The following is a 23442-nucleotide window of genomic DNA, read 5'->3' as shown; positions in this document are numbered from 1 at the left end:
ATATATGTATATGTGTATATATCTCATTCCCCCCACACACTTATCTTTTGTTTTTCATGTAACATCCTTCCAGGTCAGTAGAGATAGATCTAAGTCATTCTTTTTAACAGCAACACAAAATACTATAATATGGATATATAATTATTTGTTTTACTATTAAGTGGTGGATATCCCAGTTGTTTCCAGGTTTGCTTGCATGTGTTTGTGTTTTTCACCACTAATGATAATCCTGCAATTTGGATTAATCCTTATTTGTTCTACAGACCTATATTTCTTTGCTTGTGTTTTTATCTTAGCAGGAGCTGAGTCGTAGCCTGCCAAAGGCTTCCTGTCACACTAGGAATAAAAGTGAAACTTCTTATCATGGCCAGCATGGCTTCTGCAACCAGGCATCCCCTCACTTCTCCAGCCTCAACTCTTACCCCCATCCCCCTTCCCCCAAAAGAGTTGTCGTTCCTGCCCCTTGAGCACACCCAGCTCAGGTCTGCTCCAAGGCTCTTGTCCTTGTTGACCCTTCTGCTGGGATGCTCTCCCTCCAACCAGAGCTTTACACAGTTCATGTCCTCCCCTTCTCTTAGTCACTGGTCAGATGTCACCTGCACAGCAATATCCTGTTCATCCCTCTCTGTGCCCTTACTCTTCTCTTCTGTTCTTCATAGTGCTTATCACTGCTTGAAATCACAGTTTATGTAATTGTCTTGTTGAGTACCTGTCTTTCCCTAAGGAATGTGGGCTCCATGGGGGCAGAGACTTTGTCCATCTTGGTCATTACTACATCCTCAGCTTCTAGAACACTGTTACACAGTAGGTAGTACACTGTTACACAGTAGTAGCAGCTCAATAAATATATTTGGGATAAATGCATGAGTAACAAGTTTACAGTTTTACATGTGTGTATATTGCATTGCCCTCCCATCATGTCTTACTAATCTTTCTATTTCCTATCTTTTCACACCTGATTGTATAGCAAGTACTTTGCACATGGTATGAAATTAAATCATAAACTGGCAAATTAAACACAAGAGATGACCTTGGAGATTCCCTTCCACCCACCGTACACATTTACAAAATGACTCAAGGCGCTACACCTCTCTTATTTCATTTGGAAATTCAGATTGCTGGCAGTAATCTACTTGATTTATCGTTTTCCCCTTATGTGCGGCACCTCGGAGTTAATTAAGAAGGCCATGAATCTTCCCTCTGTAGCTCTAGTGCATTCCCATTTGTAGAATACTCTCATATTGCTGAGACTGTTGATTTGGGACTCAAGTTGAAACATTACTTAATTTTCTCACATTGAGGTTCATTATGCTGAGCCTAAAGACTAGTCCTGTCTTTGAAGGCTCTCTCACTGGCAAGCTTTAAAATAGCTCTGTGTTCCCAGTTTCTAAATTACTTGTTCTCATTTCCTCCACTGTGGCCAAGACCTTGCCCATTGGCTCAAAGCAGTTCAGCTAAGTCAGCGGTATATCCCCTATAAGGTGCCCCCATCCTCAGCCAACGTGGACTCATCCCCAGAGCTCTCCCGTCTGGCCTGTGCAGAGGTTGTGTCCAGCGATAGCACTTTGAACTTAGAAGGAAAGGACATCCGCGTAACCATATCATCACAAACACCACCCAAAGCCATACAGCAAATGAAGACAGTCAAGTCTTCATTGACTTAAATCCTTGAAATACCAAAAATGAATTGTATTGAAATTAGGAAGAATGAAAGACACAAAATAGAAATTAATTCCCTTGTCTCATTGTTTCAATGCACACTGGCTTTTGTGTGGGGCACTAGACTGTGTACTTCTCTGTGTCATCTGAAATCTTCACGGTGACCCTGCATCATGGCTCTTAGCTCTCTTTGACACCTAAAGAAATGAATTCCCAGGGAGGTTGTGGGAGCCCTTTGGCAAATTCGTGAAGCCTGTGGACTACTTCCCAAAATAGTGTTTTGGAATTAACTAAAACTGGTTAAACTAAGATTCATAAACTAAAATATGTAAGATTCCAAAGAAAACCAGTTACATTAAAATGCTGTTGTCAAAATAGTAAAATTACGAATTTGTGATACACTAATGTGTGCTTCTTTAGTAAAGCCTTAAATAAGGAAGCTTAGGCACTGGGTTAGTAGCTTCCATAATTTCAATTAGTCATGAGTATAAACAATATTTTGAGATACCTGCTACAATGGTACTGTGATATCAAAATATCTGACTTCTAATAGGTACAAAGTCATACGTAGATACTGTGAAAATACTGTGACTCACTGCATATACTTATAATTGAAAGAAATGGTACATTTCAGTTACAGACTAGTTGAAAGTAATGATGTTTTTTGGTGTTTTTTGTTTTTGTTCAGGTTCACAGATCTCTTAAATTCTCCCCATGACCCCTTTGGGTCCACAGACCTCAGGTTAAGAATGCTTGAGTAAGGTGTCATCACAGTTCTAAGTAGTCAAACTTTTAGAAGTGGGTTCTTACCCAAATTTATGTGATTCCAAAGTTTTTGTTTTTTCTTGGATATCATAGAACTTCTCCATACTAATACCTTGCTTTCTGTAAGATCTTTTATATATTGTACACGTCATCACACTGCCCTGTGTGGTAAACAGATAGCAGTAATGAAAACCAAAATGTATATAACCCTTTCTATTTTACAAAGAACTTGCCCAGATACTTCCAGGTGTCTGGTTTATTACAAAGTCATTTGCTCAAGTGAACCATGATTCTACTTTAAAAGATTGCTCTTACCACTATTTTTTTTTTTAACAAGGATCAGAGAAATTCAGTGACTTGCCCAAGTTTACACAGCTAATAAATGGCAGACAAGGTTTGGACTCCGAGATCTTTCTATTGTACATCCCTGTTTTTATCACTATTCTTGATTGCTCAAATACAAAGGTAAAAAGATGCTAGATGATTTCTCGCCATACTGCACAGAATCAAGGCATGGCCAAGGCAAGACCTGTGTCTCCTAATCTCCAATTCCATTGTCTTGCCTCATACACATTGCCTCTAAAAACCTGCAGCTCAAGAATTTCCACAGAGTTCTTTAACCAGACATGCAGACTGTGTGGAATTACCAGACTTGAATAATTGAAGTGCTAGCTTGTATTTTATGTCATTGTCTCCAGTTGCAGATAAATCCCCTTGCTTATTGTTTGGTCTTTTCATTCCACCCTAAGCAGGTGGTAATTTAGTCTCTGGTCATTGCACTCGTGTCAGCCTCATCCCAGGAGCTTTTTTCCCTGGCTTGATATGAGTTACTGCATTTTCCTTGACAATCAATTCACTCTACACCGTTGCTAAGGCCATAAACGTGATGTTCAACAAGCAGAAGGATTCGCAGAGAAGCTCTCCAAGCAGCTTCCACCTTCCATGATCACCAGAATTTCCCTGCAGATTTAGGTGACAACATGGGCCCTGTGTAATTTACAGTTGGTAGGGCTGGCGTATAATCAGTCCTTGCCATGTCCTCTCTCCCCTAATGAGATATCATTCAGCACACCAAGACCAGAAATGGGATCTGGCTTTTGGAATTGTCCCTGCCTTCTTGGTGATGTCTGTGTGCGTCTCTTCTTGATGATGCCAGACTTGGCTGAACTCACTCTTTCATTTCAAATTGAGAGAGCTAAGCAATCGTCAATAGTTGTGTCTCTCAGGAATCACAGTATCACCTTGGCAAACTGTGAGTTGTCCGAGTTTACCTTTTGACCAGAGTAAGGTTAGCAGAAAAGGATAAATGGCATCACATCCTGACACCCAGAGGAAGAGTGCTATGTTACTCTCAGACAGTGGGGGCCATCTCGGTACTGTAGGCTACCAGGAAAAATACTATCTGTTATTGGTACAAACTTGATTGATCTTTTTTTTCATTTTTATTATTGGGATAAATTCATTTGGAGCAAATTAGCTGGGAGGTTGCTTAGACTTGTCTTCCTTGTGCCCATACAAACATCCCTACTTTCTTTTATTGCCCATTTTATCATGTGTTCAGCACCAACCAGATTTAGCGATGTACACTTCTCCTGGGCCAAATAAGTATGATGAAAAGCTGGTTTCTATATTGCATTAATCTTTGCTAGACAGCAGGCATATTTTTGAAAACTCAAAGCCAGAATGCTTTTAATAATAAAGGCATATTATGCTCTTAACTCATTTACTGTTTTTGAAAATAGCACTTTCTGGTCTTTGGCATACATTTATCTGAAGGGCTAAGGCATCAAGGTCTTATTTTCTACAATTTTAAAGAGGCATGTGCATATTGTATATAATAGCAAAGTCAAAGAACTCTTAATTTAAATTGGAAAACTATTATAAGCCTCTGATTTCCTAGGCACAAACACCCTTGTAGCCACTGAAAGATGCTGAACGCAAAAAGACCAGGCTCAGGCCCTGGAATTCTACCTTATATAAGCATTTTTTTTCCATCTTCAAAACAAGTTCTTCACCAGTTGCTACCACCTCTCCCATCTGTTAATAAGTTTATTATGTGACTGTGAGTTATGGGACTAATTATATTATGTATAGAATAATACCTGTTATGGCAAAGCAAATTAATCTGGAATTTCAGGTGGTCTTCGTTTAACTTTCATTTAATTATGTCTGATTTCTTTTGCTCAGCATGTTTTTGAGTTTCTTCTGTATTACTGCATGTGCTAGTACATGTTTTGTTGTTTGTTATATACTGTCCAACTATGTGAGTTTTCACAATTATTTATTCTCTGTTGGAAGTCTTTGACTACTATAAAGAGAGAGGTTATGAATATTCTTTTCCCAGTCTTTTTGTGTACATAGCAGTTATTTCTAATATATTACTAGAAGTGGAATCACTGGCTTGTGGTATAGATGTGTGTTCAGCTAGTAAAAACAGTCAACCAGTTAAACTTTTTAAAAATAAAATGGACCGGCTGGGCGCAGTGGCTCAAGCCTGTAATCCCAGCACTTTGGGAGGCCGAGGCGGGCGGATCATGAGGTCAGGAGATCGAGACCATCCTGGCTAACACGGTGAAACCCCGTCTCTACTAAAAAAATACAAAAAACCAGCCGGGCGAGGTGGCAGGCGCCTGTAGTCCCAGCTACACAGGAGGCTGAGGCAGGAGAATGGTGTGAACCCGGGAGGCGGAGCTTGCAGTGAGCTGAGATCCGGCCACTGCACTCCAGCCTGGGCGACAGAGCGAGACTCTGTCTCAAAAAAAAGAAAAAAAGAAAAGAAAAAATAAAATGGACCACAGTGCTGTCCTGTTGGCAAGGTTTGAGACTTCCTGTTGTTCTGCATGCTTACCAACAATTTGTATTGTCTGTAATTTCAAGGTCTTATTTTAGTCATTCTTGTAGTTGTATAGTGGTATTTAGAGCAATTTATTTTTGATCCATCTTATCTCTTTTTCTATTTAAAAATAATAGGAGCAAAAATGGAAAGAAACAGCACCAGGAATTTATCAACAAATAAGATGCTTTTGTATTTCCCTTCAAGTGTTTATCCACACATATGTGTAAAATTGCATTAGAGGAACTTCTTTAAATTTTGCTTTTTCATTTAACCTATGTTTTTGTAGATTGTTATTTAGTAATATATAGTTTTTAATGACCCTGATTGATCTGAATACACAAATATGGCTGGCAAGAAGACATTACTTCATCTTTTTACAACTGAAAGTGTTAGTCTGTCAGGTCCCTCCCTTTATCACCATGAGAGGGATCGGACAGTCAGAAAGCTGTAAGATGCCCCTATGTTCTGTTTTCTCTTCCCATGTGCAAGCAGAGGACCCCTCAGATTCCTTAGCTGTTCCTGTTCATGTCTCAGGGGCAGGAGTATGGCCAGAGCATGGTCCGGGGGCCCTGCAGTATCTACTCCAAAGCTCTGTCAGGTGCATCATGGGTCTGCCAGTGACTTTGACCCACTGCCCAAAACTATCTGGAGGAGGGTGCAGCTAGTTGAATTTCTTTCCCCCACCCCAAATTAGGACAGCTTTATTTTTAAAAATTAGAACCGATGTGTCTGGGATACATATGTGTATAATAAAAGCATAAAAACTGTGCTTTATGAAAAGGAGACTGCAATAAGAAATGATAGTCAGGCCTTTTCAGATCTCTTGGTTTATCACTGACGTGGACACTGACTAGTCAGTTCCTTAGACCTGTGCAGTCTGCACCATCTTGCCAAGCAACCTGGATGCCCCCATCCATTTCTTTTCTTGTCTAAAGTTGAAGCAGCTGGAAAGTTAAACCACTACCTCATCTTTGTTGCTCATACTGCTTCATTGCAAGTTACTAGGTCAGAATCTCACACCTTTAAAGGAATTAAGAAAGAAGTAGAAGGAACTTTCTAGACAAAATTATCCCTTGAGAGTTCCCTAAGAATTTTGTTTATTCAAAGGCTTTAATATAAAAGCATGAAAAAGAAAACCTGCCTTTTCCACCAGAGAAATTTGGCCACCAGTAACAATTCTTGCAAATTTACCCTGCTTCTGCTTCTCCCATGCATTTATGGAGACTCAGGAAAAGGGGAACTGTAGTTTATGGACCTCATCTCATTACAGGCATGGCCACATACACCATCAGTGCCCTTCCCTTCCTGGACTACCCCTGTGAACTTGACTGTGTCCAGGATCAGCCTTGAATTGTGTTTTTCTCACTTGTGATGGGAATAGAATTTTGCATCTCACTCTCTACCTCCATCCATTGCCAAACCACCCCAATTCCCTCATCACCACTTCAATCTGTGCAAACCAAGGTTTCATTTCTCTATTTGTAATAAAAATACTATAAATCATGTAAGGCTGGTGTAAGAAAGAGTGGGTGGGATTAAAGAAAAACAGCACCCTCTTCCTGAGTAAAACTCAAACCCAGCATCTGTGCAAGGCACTTCCTCAGAACCTGAGGTTGTGTTAGTAGGAGAGTCTTGCCCTCATTGTAGCGTTGTGGAATGTATTGTATAGTGTTAATGTGTTGAGTGCTTTTTAAAGAGTGAATCTTCTACAGCTAAAAAGGGATGCCAGCATGCTGCTCATAAAGCATTAGCTTTTTCTAATTACATTACCATATTTTGCAATAGCAGGGGAAGGAGAATTCAGATTCTTCCAGTAGCTTTCAGCTTGAACATTCATGACAAAGTACAGAAACACATGTATCCAAGTGACATGTCACTTGACAGTCATCTTGGTTTTGTATATGCAGTGGCTGCATTGCTCATGTGTTTTTATTCATGTAGTCATATCTCTATACCCTGCAGCCTGACTCGTTCTGGAGATGGAACAAGACAAACTTCAGAAGTTAAATTCAAACAAGATGTGCAGGAATGAATTTCTTTTAGGGATAAGGGAGGAATGCCTTCTAGTGAGGAAGGATTTATGATTTTTGGCTTTGTTTTTCTCTTTCGTTTTTCATTAGTCTTTAGACTACTGAAATCTAAACTGCTGAAGATTTATAAAATACAAGGATCTTTCATTTCTTATCAGAAGTAAAGATCAAGAAAGATTAATCAGCATTTTACTGAATATGCTCAAATGTATCCCAAAAAGATGCCTCATGTAGAAATATAACATCTTTTAAAAGAGGGAGACATTTGCCAGTCTTCTTCATGCAGTCAAATTTAAGAATGTTGTGATCCACAGTCTTGATTCACCTCAAGCAGTAATTTTGGGATGTCAGAAGACTTAAGTGATAGGCATTTATGTGTGTTAATATTAGCTATAAGGAAAACATATGTATCTATGCTTTGTGAGACAACTTGACTATAAAAATAAACATGTTCAGATCTTCTTTTAATACCTGTCACCAGTTTTACTTTCTTAGACTTCGAATATAGAATGGATGCATTTTGATTAGATGCCTGATTTTTTGTTTGCTTATTTGTGTTATAAATATCGGGGAATAGAGTATGTTGGGTGTACAATGGCTGGAAAAAGTAAGAGCAACATTTTGGTGCTGTCAAGAGTTAAGATATTTGCTTAGATTTTATGCTGAAGAACAGTATGCACATATTTTAACCTTTGTGTCTGATATATACTGAAATATGCAGTGTCAGTATCTATAAATGAAACCCTGTAGCTGTCGCAGCTGTCTTGACTTCTGAAAAACTTACAGCACATTTCTAGTCATTCTCATGCTGATAATGTTAGAAAAAAGAAACACATGCGAACATACACTCTTCTCCGTCACAGATACCACAATAAATTCCAGACCACAGGATATACTGGGAAAGTGTCTCTCTTGCTCTCTTGCTTTTTAAAATGACTTTTATTGAGATTAGTTTGCCCATTGTAGCCAATAGTTTAAGGACTAACAGATTCATGAGTTACCATTGTTGGCATCTGAGGTGACCCAACTAGCCTTTGGTAAGATTCATGACTACCAAAATATGTGGGTTCTTTTTTCCTTTGGTTTCCTTGGTCATCTTCTGCTTGACTTCTTTTTAAAAGCATAATATACTGTGTCAGCCATTTAAAAAAATTTTTTTTCTGATTATTAGGGAAATAGTAAAAAGTAAGCTTTGAAAATGGTTTTGGTGGTGGGGTGGATCATTTATATTGTACCACTCTTGTACAATATTTTATGTTCAGTGGTTCCATGTTTTTGGTCCCATTCTAGTTTTATAAGCATCTGTGGCAAGATTATAATTGGGTCATACATTTAATTATTGTATCATGAGCATTGTCCATATTGCTGCATCTTCAAAATTACTGTTTTAATGGCCACGTAATATTCCATAAGATAGAGTTCACTGAAACATGCCCTTCATTTCGTCATGATAGCTGCTTACAAGCTTTCATTATTATAAATGACACTGAAGCAAACATTTTTCATCGTGCCAGAAAAGATCCACCTAATGGATCTTTTTTCCATTTAGATCATTTTCATAGAACCTTGTCTCAGAAGTGGTTGGACTGGGGAGAAAGGATACGGATGTTATAACGCTATTTACCAGTGAGTTTCCAATTTTTATACCAGTGCGTGTTTTGGACGATAATATTCATTAAACATTTCCAAGGGAAAACTTAGACTTTTACTAAATCCCAAAACATTTGGGGGAAGAGGGTATAATAGAAGCACTAGAGAAATTCACAATTGCCATCACTATATTATGGGTATATAGGTATATAAGCAACCAGTTCAGATGTTGTCCTCATTCTCCATTGAAGAAATTGTGTTAAAAGAAAAGAAAGTGCTACTTACATCCAGTACTTTAATCTTCAGTCTACTTCAGTTTATTAAAAGTGGAGCCATTGCCTGGCATGTTGGCTCATGCCTTAATCCCAGCACTTTGGGAGGCCAAGGTAGGAGAATTGCTTGATCCCAGGAGTTTGAAATCAGCCTGGGCAATGTAGCAAGACCTTGCCTCTACCAAAAAAAAAAAAAAAAAAAAAGCCCGGCGTGGTGGTGTGTACCTATAGTCCCAGCTACTTGGGAGGCTGAGGTAGGAGGATCAGTTGAGGCCAAGAGGTCAAGGCTGCAGTGAACTGTGATTGCACCACTGCATTCCAGCCTAGATAACAGAGCAAGACCCTGTCTCCAAAAAAAAAAAAAAGAGGGGGGCTTTTGCAAACATAGATCCATTTACTGTCATTTGTGCAATTATTCGAATATTTGTGACCCATCACAACAATGTGCAAGACCCCAGGATTGACAGCTGCCCCCAGTTTACCATTGTAACTTGAGTCATCATAGGGAACCAGCATGGCAATTCTGAATTTGGAAGGAAATAAAAGAGTAGGTTTTTTTCTCATCCAAGAATTTACTCTGATCCTCTTAACAGGTGGAAGGAAAGCACCAAAGCTATGTTGTTTCCAATTTAAAGTTAATTGAAATTTAACTGTGATACAGAGAAACATGATTATTACCATACTCCTAAAATTGTCCTTGACTTAACTAGAAAATAAGTTTGCAGAATGCTGTATGTCAAATTGTAACACAGTATACATAAAAATATATTCCCCAGAAAATTCTGTATTATTACGTTTTCCCCTTCATTCACAGAAAATCCATCCCAAAGAATTACACTTTACAGCACAATCTGAATTTGGAATTCAGATTCCCTAATTCTGAAGGTTTGCCATGTTTGGTTTGCTCAGTTTATTAAACAGGTGAATGCTAACCCCACACAGTGAAGCTTTAAAAGGAGGGATAGTGGGTAGATCATTTCTGTTAAGCTTCAGAGCTTTAGTCTATTCATTTAAAAAGGACAAAAAAGATTTGCAGTGTATTTCAGAAAGGCATATGTAGGATTATTCCACAGCAAAGGCCAAAGTTCACATTCCCTAGAATATCAGGGGAAATTCTCCCCTCAGCATGTTACTGTTTTTAAAACAACTGCTTTTCTTGCTGATTAGAAGTGATTTTAACTCCAGGACTAACTACCAAAATGAAAGCAGCAGATAGGGAAGCTCTTGCATATCTTCCTGCTTTTACCCTAAGCCTGGCTATTAAAGGTAATTAATTTATGGGCTGGCAAAACTTACTGCCTTTCCTCTATGGATTTGTTAGTTCTGCATTCAATATGGGATTCCAAATATAACTTGTATCCACCATTTATAAAATACAAGGACTGATCCCTTTGACTTCTCTTGTCCCTCAGAGATTCCAGGATTAGCATGAAAGCTTTCTGTTTTTAGAAAAGCAAGTCTTGACTCTCTGTGGATTGGGGAAGACTGTGAATCACCCAGCCATGAGAGTCAGTTGGATAAACTTTTCGTAAGTGATGCATATGAACTGTGAGGTTTGGCCTTCCTAACACTTAATGGGTGTGGTTGTCAGGGTAATTTTCTGAATATTACTATGATCACTTTTATCTTTTTCTAACATAACGTCAACAAAGTTAGGCACCTCTACAATCAGAAAATTTTGAGAAAAATGATTTGATACTTCTTACCTATGTATGTTTCCTCTTGTGTGCAGTTAGTCTGGTATCTGGTCAATATTCAGTAAATTAAGTGAGAATGTTCATACTGCAGTGAATCGTGTTATTGCACATGAAGACTATCAAGAATTCACATCAATCAAAAGTTGATATGAAAAAGCAAAGAGTGTTTATGACCACTATTTAAATAATCTATTATTATGACTGAGATGCCATCTTCATTTTATAGATAAGGTAACAGAGCTCAAAAATGTTACTCACCACTAGTGGAGCTGGAATTTGAACTGAGGTCTTTCCAGTGCCAAAGTCCTGGACCAGCATATAGCCTTCTGCCTCTAGGTGATGACAGTAAACCTTTGATACCCATGATGGAAGGATCCGGAGAGCACCATGAATCCCTAGATTCTCAAATACTATGGCATGGGTGTACAGTTTCCCCCTTAAAATGCAGTATTTCTCTGGCCGGGGCTCCCACTGAAGCTGTTTAAATGACAGTGTTTCCTTGTTTTACATTGACTGTCTGGTGGACAAGTCCAACTAGCATCAAAGTCAACATTCTATTCTTTAATTTATCCAAAAAGCAATTCTTCTATAATCTGGCAAAACCTATCACTTTTCCTTCTTTCCTGCCACCTCTGGCTCTTGCAGTAAGCTTTCTTTGGGGAGAATATTTTCCTGAAAAATAAACTCTTTAATATCTTCACCAGAGTTCCTGGGCATATGTGTGGTGACAGATAGAAACCAGCTTCTCCCAGTTATGATGTGGTCGAGGACAATCAGTGGGTCTGAGTCATCGCCTGTGCCACTCACCCACACACCAGCTTTGGGCGGCAGTTGGAATTGAGAATCCTGCCTCAGGCAATTATGTTTCATATACAAATCATATATTATAATTGCATGTCGTGAGTCTGTGGGAGAGAGTACAGCTTAGTGACCAGGAATACAGATTCTGGAGGTAGACTACTTGAGTTGAAATTTCATCTTTGCTTCTGATAAGCTCAGTGGCCTTTGACAAGTTGCTTAACCTCTGTGTGCCTTAGTTTATGCATCTGTAAAATGGAAGTTGTAATAGTTACCCTAACGACTGTTGTAAGTACTAAATAAGTTAGTATTTGTAAAATAGTTAGAACAGTGCCTGGCACATAGTAAGCAATAAAACTGCCAGCTATTATTGTCCTGGTTTCTCATAGAAGATCAAACAGTAAGTCCTCAAATGCCATGTTTCCATTTTGATGAGGAGATTTGTTTGACTCCATTTGCTTCTGCACTGCCTACTCTCTGACGACTGTTATAAGTACTAAATAAGTTAATATTTGTAAAATAGTTAGAACAGTGCCTGGCATGTAGTAAGCAATAAAACTGCCAGCTATTACTGTCCTGGTTTCTCATAGAAGATCAAACAGTTAAGTCCTCAAATGCCATATTTCCATTTTGATGAGGAGGTTTGTTTGACTCCATTTGCTTCTGCACTGCCTACTGTCGTCACATGCTCCCTCTATAACACCCCAGGGTTTTCTTTGGCCTGTCATGATTCTCTTGGACTCCTCATTCTTAGCTGTGTTTGTTGTCTGTTCGGCCCACCTTCAGCATCTCCCCTCTGCTCCCTCCCTCGCCGTTCCTTCCTTGTCTGCATACCTTCCTGCACTTTTCTCCCAGCAAGCTCTTCCACCAGGTTGTGAGTTGGAGCTGCACGGACCCAAGCCTCCTGGGTGGCTTGGGAAACCAGGCTTTGTTCCTCCAGATTTCACCCTCCTGCGGCTTTACTTTTTGCCAGACTTCTCCAATTCTCATTCTGCTGATGTGCCAACCCCTCAATTGTCAGGGCAACCACAGCAACCTCAGCCCTCTCTGCTGTCCAAAATATGTCAGCAGCCAGGCTGAACTTCCACCTCATGCCACAGCTTAACTTCTACAGAATACCCTGTTGTGCACTGAAGAATATATCAGCAAGACTGTCAGACATTGTTAGAGCCAATCAATCCTTGTTACATTTTTACACAATGCCTTCTCTTCTAAGTCTGCCCGCTGGGTTCATTTGGCATGGGTTACCCCAAAACGAATGTAACCTAAAGAAATTGTGCATACAAGATAAACACTGTGCTCCTGGGAAGAAAGATATGCAGGTTAAAAATTAGCACTTAGAACGGCCGGGCGCGGTGGCTCAAGCCTGTAATCCCAGCACTTTGGGAGGCCGAGGCGGGTGGATCACGAGGTCAGGAGATCGAGACCATCCTGGCTAACATGGTGAAACCCCGTCTCTACTAAAAATACAAAAAACTAGCCAGGCGTGGTGGCGGACGCCTGTAGTCCCAGCTACTCGGAGGCTGAGGCGGGAGAATGGCGTGAACCCGGGAGGCGGAGCTTGCAGTGAGCCGAGATCGCGCCACTGCACTCCAGCCTGGGCGACACAGCGAGACTCCGTCTCAAAAAAAAAAAACAAAAAAAAACAAAATTAGCACTTAGAACACAGAAGTTTTTTTCCCCAAAGGAGTAAATTCTCACTACTGGATTCCCTGGGTCCTTTCAGTCTTGTGGTTTAAGGAGATACATGAATTGGTTAAAATTTTCCAGTGAAAATGCCGTTCAATTAAATAAGCACAATAAGTCTAACGAACTGGGAATATTTCGTGTTCTGAAGTTTGCCTTTTTCTCTTAGGGAGTTGCTCACAGATGTATACCTTTTCCAGAGAGAAGAATTGGGGGATTTAAATGCATTTTTATGCTGAGTAAAGTGGCAAGGTTGCAGTATTTCACTCTAACCTCATTTTAGACCCCCGGTACATTGGTACAGTCTGTCCTTATCATCTGCAACAGGGCATCTGATCTGAGTGTCATGCACTTCCACAAAATTAAGAAACTCATCTGCACATTTTTGGTTTTTTTTTTTAAGACAACATCTCACTGTTGCCCAGGCTAGAGTGCAATAGCGTGACCTCGGCTCACTGCAACCTCCCCCTCCTGGGTTAAAGCAATTCTCCTGCCTCAGCCTCTTGAGTAGTTGGGATTACAGGCACCCACCACCATGCCCAGCTAATTTTTTTATTTTTAGGAGAGAAGGTGTTTCGCCATATTGGTCAGGCTGGTCTCGAACTCCTGACTCGGCCTCCCAAAGTGCTGGGATCACAGGCATGAGCCACCGCGCCCAGCTGTTCATTCATTTTTAGAGTGTCTGTAACATATGTTCTGTATAGGGAATGGTTACTGTATACTCATGGGTGCCAGGTACTTTAGAAGAGACAAAGAAATATAAATGGTGGGTCTGTATACTCAAGATGACACATATGGAAACTTAAATAGCAGTGTAAAGTATGTCACAGGGCCAAAGTATGTCCTTGTGCCAGGCTAATAGCTCAAATGATCAGTGCTATAACTTCATAGGAGTTAAAGTAATCAGAGAAGTTTCATGGAGGAAAAAGTGAAACGGACTTTGCAGTATAAAGAGGAGCTGGCTAGCTAGAGACATTTTATGTAAAAGGAATGATAAAATGACTAGCCTAGAAGTATTTCCTGAGATTTGTTCAGAGAACCCTGATCATAATTAGAAAGCATTGGGATACCTGGTATCAAATCTTTATCTGCTGTTAACTGTGTGTGGCCTCGGACAGGTTCCCTTGGCAGGTTACAGCTATAATTTTCTCATCTGTAAAGTAAAGATAGTACAGAAAAGTTAATAACATGTCTTTTTATTTTACCACTCAGTAGGCATTTCCCCAAATGATTGCTGCCATTAACATTACTCGTACTACTGTCACTGTTCTGCCACCACCACTGCTATTGCTAATCTTGCCATTACTCTTGCACTTTTACTGGTACTACTAGTAAAACCAGTTACTGCTATTAGTACTATAATTTATATTAGCAGGTCACATCCCAGCTCCTTCCCTGCTTGTCCCCCTCTGCCCTCCCCATTGTCATCCATTCTTCTTTCCAAAAATTCTTTGTAAGGAGCCCTGACTTGGGGATGGCAGGGTGGATCTGGTATCGTCTGGACTGCAAAATCAAATTTGAAGGCTGAAGTCAAAGCCAGAACGTTTGACCTTACTTTACTCCCACGTTATGGTGAGGAAAGGTAAGTCACACAGAACTGGACCCCCGGCTCGAAACAAGAACGAATCGGAGAGCCTGGGCTGGGTTTTAGGTTTCACCGGAGCCATGTACATAGCTCCAAGGATACTTCAGGTGAGCTGTGAAGTCTAGCCTGCCAGATTGCTTTGGTGGAGCAGCAGCCATGTTCCCTCTGCAGCACAAAAACTAGGGGTTGCTCTATTAGACCACTGTCAAGGCTTCCATGTGATGACTTCATGGAGGTTGAGTCCTGTAGCTCTGTTATCCTTCTTCCTCCTTTCCCCTTAACTTAGAACTGGTTATGTGGCATTTGGAGCAAAAAAAAAAATGGTTTCTCTCTACTTGCTTTAGAAGGCATTCCTTTCCTCACAACATTTCACCTACTCTTTAGTAAAAATTTACATCAGTCATCTTAATGAGGCACATTTTGAGCATTTTCTTGTAGAGCCACGCTGAGCATCAAGTACATCTTTTAAGAACAGGAATGAATGTTAAAATATCCAAAATTGGTGAGATCCATGCAATGTTACTTACATATGCCTTTATGCCATTACAGAGAGATGAATCTGTAACGGAGTAGGGGGAGTAAGAAATGTATGAGTAAATTAATAAAGGTGACCCCATTCCTTGCACCTGCTCTCTGTGTGATAAATAATAACAATTTCCAGTTCTCACTCTTGATATATTAGACCACTTTCAAGGTTTCTCTGTGATGACCTATTTCCTCATTTCTTGTTTTACTTACCAAGGTCTCCTATTACATAGATATGTAAAACTTGTCTGGTGGGCACATTAGATATGTGTTTTACTGCTTTATCTCAAGGTCTGGAATATTTTACAAGCTATTCTTAGAATTTTCAATTAGCAAATTTTAATTAACTAATTGGGGTTTCTTATTAAGAAGCTTTTATGATTTGTCATAGTAGTCTAGCTATGTGTGCACCCTGTTCTATTAAGAAGTCATTAAATCCTCAGAAACAGCCTGTGAATTCATTAATCTTACTGTGTAATTGCAGTAGTCTGAGTATGGAGCAGGGGCATTTGCAAGATAGTGTCTTAAAATAGGAGGATCTTCTGGGTGGTAGGACGTTACATCAATGGAACTGGGCTGGGTAGGAAATACAGTAGTCCAGGGTAACCAGAGTGCTCCGTTTGAATGTATTTTTGAGTTGTTTTCATTCCTCCACTTTCTTATACATCTGTATTTGGTGTTCTTGAAATGTATAATGCTTCACACCAGGTGCGTCGTTTGAAATCCTGCAGAAATGTCCCCACTTAGATGAACTACCTCGAGGTATTGCTTCCTCTGAGGACACCTTGAACAAACATCATCCCCTATGTCATCATATCCTAGAAAATAAAAGCAAAAAATCATGTTATTTATTTTATAAATAAAATAATTAAGCACTGAACCACTTCTCAAGTGCCAAGTGGGGCCTCATATCTCGGACACAAAAGCTAGAAATTTCAGGAATAAATGTGGCCAACTGATGTCAGGGTCTAGCTGCTATTCCTGAAGGTCACAGGAGGAGTGCTTTGAGGATTTAAATTCAGTTCACTTACCTGGGAGAGAACCAAAGATGATTCCTATGTCAGGTCCAAATAGGCCTTTGCCACTGGGGGAAGGGAGGGGAAAATGCAGACTCAGGGCAGAGCAGAACTGAGTCAACGGCACAAACTTTCCATCAACAAATGGCTTTATGAGGTACCACTAAAACTCAGAAGTGAGGTTTGCCATTATTCGTGTGCGGCCTTGCCTCCGTGTGATCTCACATAAATAGACTCTTGCTTTGGCAGTGGCACTCAACAGAGTTTACTGCCACTCCAGCCTCCCAGTCCCCCAGTGGTCAAATTGACAGTTTGCAAATATTCTTCTCAGACAGCCGTGGAGGCAGATGTCCTCAGCAGCCCGGACTGGCCATAGCCAGAACCGTGAGGTGAGGTTCGGCATGACCGCATTTTCACCCCATCTTCCTTTTGGGCCATGGTGTGACTTGCCTGGTGTTCTCTGGCCTTGTACTCTGTAGCCCTACCACACAGGGCCCTTTCTTCCAGAAGAGCAGTCCCTGGCACTTTTATGAAGAGAAAATAAACTTTCTCCCCAGTAGTGTTGAGAGGCCTGGTTAGGAGTGGAAAATGGGGAACAACAAGTGGAGCAGATATTAGGGAATAATAATGAGCAATTCATGAGGTTCAAGGGCATTGACTAACCATGGCCTAGCACGTCATCATCCTTGATAGCATTCCCACTTTAAAGTCTTCGGAATGCCTGAGTCACACCCCCAAAGAGCATCATCTTAATAGGGGTCTTTGGTCACCTGGCAGAATCAATGAGGGAAGTAACTGAGTCAGAGGACCCTCAGTTTTATAATATATGGCTAGTCGACTGCTCTCATGAGAATGTGAATGGGAAGGATAGATGCACATTCACAGGTGCCACGTCAGCGCCTCCACTACGTTCCTCCCTTTACTTCATGACAGCTCTCGGAGCCAAATACAGGTTCTGATTCTTGTGAAACGCCTTTAAGATCTGCTCTGCCCTACTCACGAACTTCCTTGACACTCCTTCACTACTTCATCTCTGCTACCCCATCCCACCCAATCAGAACACAACAAGGTCGCCTGTCCCTTCCTCCAGCACTCTCTTAATTCAGTGAATGAAGTCAACGTGCCCCAAAGTGAGTTCTTGAGAACACTCATCCCGTGAAACGCTCTTCCAAAGAAGGAGTCTGTGGTTGAGTTTGGGACCTGCTGTGTGTCCTAGGCACAGATTTAAAAGATTCACAGTGCAGGTTCCAGCCTCTGAGCATTTTATTCACTCAAGATAATCTGGCTAACCTTGTTGAGCTTTGGCACTCCTCCACCACCCTTTAGGGAGTGCTTCATGAAGTAGAGGTCATGCCTAATTGTGGTCTCATATTACCACCCCCAGCTGACATTATTGTGTAAAAACATGCCTTTTAGTACACTGTCACAATCAGTTGTAAATAAACAAATACAGTCAAATTGCTGAGCAGCAGGTTTGGGGACTGGGCTGAGAGGGTACAGAAAGAAGCCTCTCTACGTAATTCCCAGTAAACAGTTGCACCCAATTTCACGAAACAACGATTTGTTCTTGACTCACAGAAAGCCTGAAACCCCAAGAATGCCCCTTAACTTCTTGTTCTTTTTTAGAAGCCAGGAAACTTACAAGGCTTTAGGGAGGTGATGTCCATCAGGAAAACACTCTAGAAAGCTAATTAAAAGTCCGTCAGTACGGAAAGTGTTTAAGGGAAACAAATCATTGCAGTTTGATTGGAAAGACCTCTGTCAAAATCAGCCAAGAGCATTAACTTAGCACTGTTGTAAATGAAATGATATAAATTATACCGCTTTTTCTAAAAACACACTGAATTCAGGGAACGCATGTTGGCATCCTTTTCATATGAGCTACAAAGGATGTGTTTCACTTATGACCACTTTTTTCTATTACTTCACAAATCTGGCAGAAACCAATGTTGAACATGTAAAAGACTAATATACTTTTTAAGAAATCTGTGTAGACCAAACCACAAGAATTTATTGGCCAGGCAACTTAATTGTCATTTAGTTGGAAGATGTCAGTTAGAAAGAAGTCCTGGCTGGGCACCATGGCTCATGCCTATAATCCCAGCACTTTGGGAGGCCAAGGCAGGTGGATCACCTGAGGTTGGGAGTTCGAGACCAGCTTGACCAACATGGAGAAATCCCATCTCTACTAAAAATGCAAAAATTAGCTAAGCATGGTGGTGCATGCCTGTAATCCCTGCTCCTCGGGAGGCTGAGACAGGAGAATCCCTTGAACCCAAGAGGCAGAGGTTGCAGTGAGCTGAGAACATGCCATTGCACTCCAGCCTGGGCAGTAAGAGCAAAACTTCATCTGGAAAAAAAAAAAAGAAAGAAAGAAGTCCTGTTTGCAGTCTGGAAAATCAAGTGTGATACTTAGAGAGTGACCTTGTTTACAGATTGGGGTGACATGCCTTGCTCCCCACCCATGGGCCTCAAGTTTTTCCAGCTGGCAAACCACAGGCTGTAAAAGTTAAGTCATGTAAGGCTTTATAGCCCCATGTACTAAAACTATTCCCAGCCAATGAGTAATTTTTAAAGCTGTTCTAATCCTACCTGTAGGTGGATAAATTTGATTGTCACAGAAATAACTGCATTTACACATTACCAGTTGATACCCTAAGCCACCTGCATTTGAGTTGCTGAATTTGACCCTTATGTATGGGCTGACTAGTCATAATATTGAAAAGCTGCTGGAGTACAAGACCAGAGTTCTTTTTTGAGGGGTGGAGGACAAGATTGATATTGCAGATGGACAAGGATGCCCTGCCAAAGCCACTATCCTAAATTAGTGTTCCCAACTCAGCAGCCACACCCACTGCTGACCATGCTCTATTCCACAGATAGTGTCCCTCTGCAGATGATGGCAGACACTGAGCTTCCAGAGGGCCATCTTTATTGACATTGCATGATCGGTGAGACACAGCCCCAGTCAGGCTGAACAGAGTAGTTGAGCAGGAAATAGTGAAAGGCAGCAGGAAGAAGAAACACCATGGACCCCACTAACCACAGTATTTACCTCTAGGAGCTATGATGGATTGGATCCCTGAGCTGGGCTACTACAGAAGGACAAGTGATGTCTATCAGAAGCCTCTAGGATGTTTGCAGTTAGATATCTAAAGTCCCGTCTTCACTGGTTCCTAGACAGACTAACTGGGAAGGGCTGGCTGAGGGATTAATGAGCTCACCGCAGGGTGGGGCATGGCAGGACACCAGGGTGGAAAGAGGTTGGAAGCCCAATGGGTCACCGGTCATGTCATCTAGCTCAGGATGTATGCCTTTATCTGCCATGCTGAGGCAGTGTGAATGCTGTCACTGTGACTTCTCTGATGACATCTCCAGTAAGAAGCTGACTGTGTTGCAGTTATCCAGGGTAAACATCCATCTTTTCTCCATATCATTGAAGCTGTACTTCTTATCATCTCACAGACTCAGCCCATAACTTAGGATATGTATGTATTTTACAGACCTTTGATCCATCAAGAGGATTAAACATACTTTTCGGTCTATTCATTTTCTAGTTGTTCAAGTTAAATTTGTCTTTTTAATCCTTCATAACCCACCACCCCCAAAGAATATAGATGTGTGTGTGCCACCTCATTGGAGTCTCTTCAGAGATTCCAGGGATCCAAACCTTTCTGAGTAGGTGGATTCTGAGGTCAGGCACCCCAGCCAAACCACAGAACCTTTTGAAGCCTACTCCCCTCTCGTCCTCTCAAAGCTGAGCTTGCATTAAGCTGCAGGCACTTCAGCTAAGTGTGAAGTCAGAGGGCTAGATTTGTCATTTGTCATGGTAACTAATATGGCACATTTTGGGTTCAGCATTAAGTTTGTAAATCCTTTTTATACACATAAATTTTAATCTCAAACATGACCTTGCAAATGAATGCCAGAATTGGGTTTGGACTGTTTTTACCTCTTGGCTATAGTTAACAAAAAGCCTACCCCTTAAAAGGTTGTTCAAGCTTAAAATTTATCCACCTACAGGTAGGATTAGAACAGCTTTAAAAATTACCCATTGGCTGGGAATATTTTTAGTACATGGAGCTATAAAGCCTTATATGACTTAACTTTTCAGCCTGTGGTTTGCCAGCTGGAAAAACTTGAGTTTGGTAAAACTTGAGGCATCATCAAATATTTGTTCCATGCTTTTAAAATAAAGTAAGCTCAGGATTATGCTAATGCTGTAACTAATATCCTATGCTACTGCCTTTAGAGCAACAAGAGGAAACTGCACGTTTCTCTCTGCTAAAAATGATTTTGCTTAATACTATGAAGCTCTTTGTTGATCAGGATGTGGTTCCACTTGGTAACATTTAAGAGATCAAATAGGTAAGATTTTTATATTGAATATTGATAGCAGATGCCTTCAAATCCCTCCATGCTTACACTCTCATAAGAATAAAAATATCTTAATGTGTTTTTTCCTAAACATGTTTCAAACATGTTTTCAGTGCATTTCTGTGCATAACAAGAAAAGAGATGAAATTTGTTAACATCTGATTTTAATAGAAAGGAATATGCTTGTTGTTCAACTCCCCCAGCCCTATAGCTGGTTGCAGTTTTCTCCAGCCCTTTTCCCTCAGTGATTCATAACTCAGAGAACAACTCCATTGCCAACTACAGCTCAGCCACTTTGTGAAGGCCTAAAGGGATTTAACTTCTTGTAGCCAGATCTGTATTTCAGCTGTTGGTTTACTTATGAGACCTACAAAAGAATGTAAGAGAGAATTGGTGGATTAGAATGTAATTTTGTACTCATAGGTTGTGTCTGCATGGACAAAGCCCCTCATGGAAAGTGGGGAAAGGTCCCGTGTTGAGATTGTTGACACAGATGAAGCATGGGAACCATTTCACTGGGTGCCAGGATCGGTCCTCTAATCCCTGTTTGGGACTGATAAACTTCAGATGTTTTCTCACAACCTACCTCCTCAGAAATGTCTTCTCTGACCCCTCTCCACCCGTTAGGGTTCATTACCCCTTCTTTGCTAGGTGCTGCCTCTACCTTGTGCAAAGTAGTTAAGTTTTTCCATTTGTGAACCTGCCTTCCCTGCTAGACTATGGGCTCCTTGAAGGGAGGTGCTAATTCTTATTCATTATGTCCCTGGAAGTGAACACAAACTCTTTATTGTGCCATGAACTGCTGATGACACAGCTGCTCTGAGTGCCCACCCCACCTGCCTAGTCATTAACCAGTTTCTCATCCTACAGGTATATGCAGGGAATATTCTGTATTGGCTCAGTTCCTCAAAGAGTAGGCTTTTGTAGTTTCTCTGTAGGAGGGAATGGAGTGAGCATGAAAGGAGACAGAACCTGCAGCTCAGCCCAGTAATTCAATCTGAGGAAGGACACAGAGACAGCAAAGGAGAGAGGCTGTAGAATGTCAGCAGTATGGCTCATGAACCCGCTGTCTTTCTCTTCTTACACCAGATACCTTTTCTGATGTGTTGATTCTAAAACTAGAAGATGCCTGAGCCGTGTTTTTGTCTTGTTCCAATAGTGTGGGACCAATATTCTGTTCTCCTTAATTGGTTCTCTGCCTTTGGAAGAATTGTTGAGTATAAGCACCAACATCAGGACCTAAATACTGTAATAATTAACTTGTAAAAGGATTCAGGATCCTGAATGTTTGCTGAATGAACTAATTCATTTTGCAAAACTGGACACACCTGGATTTTTGAAGCTATAAAAACAAATCTGGTTGCCCAGGAAAGATGACCATTTCAGAAAAGTAACCATAAGGCTTATGCTTTAATGTCTAAAATGCATGCTTTTCCTTTTTATTCATGTACACTGTGGCAGCAAATGCCTTAGAACCCGGCAAGAAATTGCATTATTAAATAGAGACCTATACAATTGCTGAAGGTAATAGTACTCTTCTTTTGGCTTAGCAGGGCTAATGTATCAAGCAATGCCAGAGTAAAGACCATTACACATCAGAGGGGTTCTAGGTGTATGTGAGCCAGAGTGGCATTCCTACAGGGAAGTTAGCACACCCAGATGAAAATTGAACAGCATATTTAAATAGGAGTGATAAGCTTAATTATAACAACCTTTTATTGAGTCCTTACTATGGGCCAGGCACTGAGCTAAGCCTCTTGAGTAAGATGGGGGAATAGAAGTAATTAAAGCTGGGTTATGTGGGTTCACCATCCTAAAAGAATGGGCAAGATTCCCTGTAACTCATACCAACATTTATTTAAATATCATTTAAAATGGAAAATGTTGTTGCTTCATTTTGTATTTGCAGAAAATTGAAGAGAAAGACTAAATTATCTTGTATGCAAGAGTTGTGCCTTTTTTGTCATTGAAATTCAGGTTGTTTGAGCCATCCGTTCATTTCTAACAGGAGCCTGTTGCGCTGATTTGTAATTATTTTGTGTCCTGTGTTTGGCCTTGAGGTAGCCCTTAGCTTATGAGTGCTGTGACCGACTACTTGGTGTAATCTTATGTAGTACAATGCAGGTAATGTACTTGGCTCAATATCAAGCTCATGGTGCATAATGGACACTCTCTAGGTCCCTTGGACAATACGGAATTGAAGTTTTGTTAATCAGGTTTGGTTCAAAGTGAGAATGATTTCCTAAGTACCAGACCTGTGTTTGACATTTGGTTTTTCAGTTATTACAGGTTGAAGATCATTAGGGCTAGTGTCATAAAAATCCTGGTTTTCGGTAAAGTGTACGCCTACCTAGACCTACTCAAAGGTCCCGTGGGCGTGATAGTGGCTTTTCATTGGTAGTCTTCTGTAGATCTTTTCATCAACTAGATAGGGCCACTGGATGATCCCAGTCCCTTTTGGGAGGGATGGCATTCCAAGGCAGTGGATCCAAACGTGCCTGTGGGTACTGGGCCACCTTGAGGTTGAAGCAGCTTTGCATATTTTGTCCCTCAAGTGATTCACTGTCATCTACTCAGGGTGTCAGCTGAGACTCCTGCTCTGACAT

At 40.7% G+C, this 23442-nt stretch overlaps 1 protein-coding gene and 2 long non-coding RNA genes across 9 annotated transcripts in view; 1 reads left to right on the top strand and 2 right to left on the bottom strand.

Annotated features, from left to right (window-relative positions):
• Nucleotides 1-23442, top strand: part of JAZF1 (JAZF zinc finger 1) — a 352302-nt gene that overhangs the window by 205886 nt on the left and 122974 nt on the right. The gene's annotated exons all lie outside the window — the stretch shown is intronic.
• The window catches only part of LOC103882941, a 111137-nt gene that overhangs the window by 9228 nt on the left and 78467 nt on the right, over nucleotides 1-23442 (bottom strand). For 5 of the 6 annotated variants that reach the window (XR_004183452.1, XR_004183448.1, XR_004183449.1 and 2 more), the window contains one exon: nucleotides 14404-16261. This is a non-coding gene — a long non-coding RNA (uncharacterized LOC103882941). Of the gene's footprint in view, nucleotides 1-14403; nucleotides 16262-16474; nucleotides 18630-23442 lie in introns of those variants that run through there. The other variant, XR_004183453.1, reaches the window with a different exon arrangement.
• LOC116274677 lies at nucleotides 259-13087 on the bottom strand. Its single transcript, XR_004183454.1, has 2 exons — nucleotides 11108-13087; nucleotides 259-2585 (listed from the first exon to the last, which is right to left on the bottom strand). It is a non-coding gene; the product is annotated as an uncharacterized LOC116274677 (long non-coding RNA).

Source organism: Papio anubis, chromosome 4 (genome assembly GCF_008728515.1).
Source record: "Papio anubis isolate 15944 chromosome 4, Panubis1.0, whole genome shotgun sequence".
Taxonomy (NCBI): Eukaryota; Metazoa; Chordata; class Mammalia; order Primates; family Cercopithecidae; genus Papio; species Papio anubis.
Note: the sequence above shows the minus strand (reverse complement) of the source record. Positions and strands in the feature narration are given on the sequence as shown.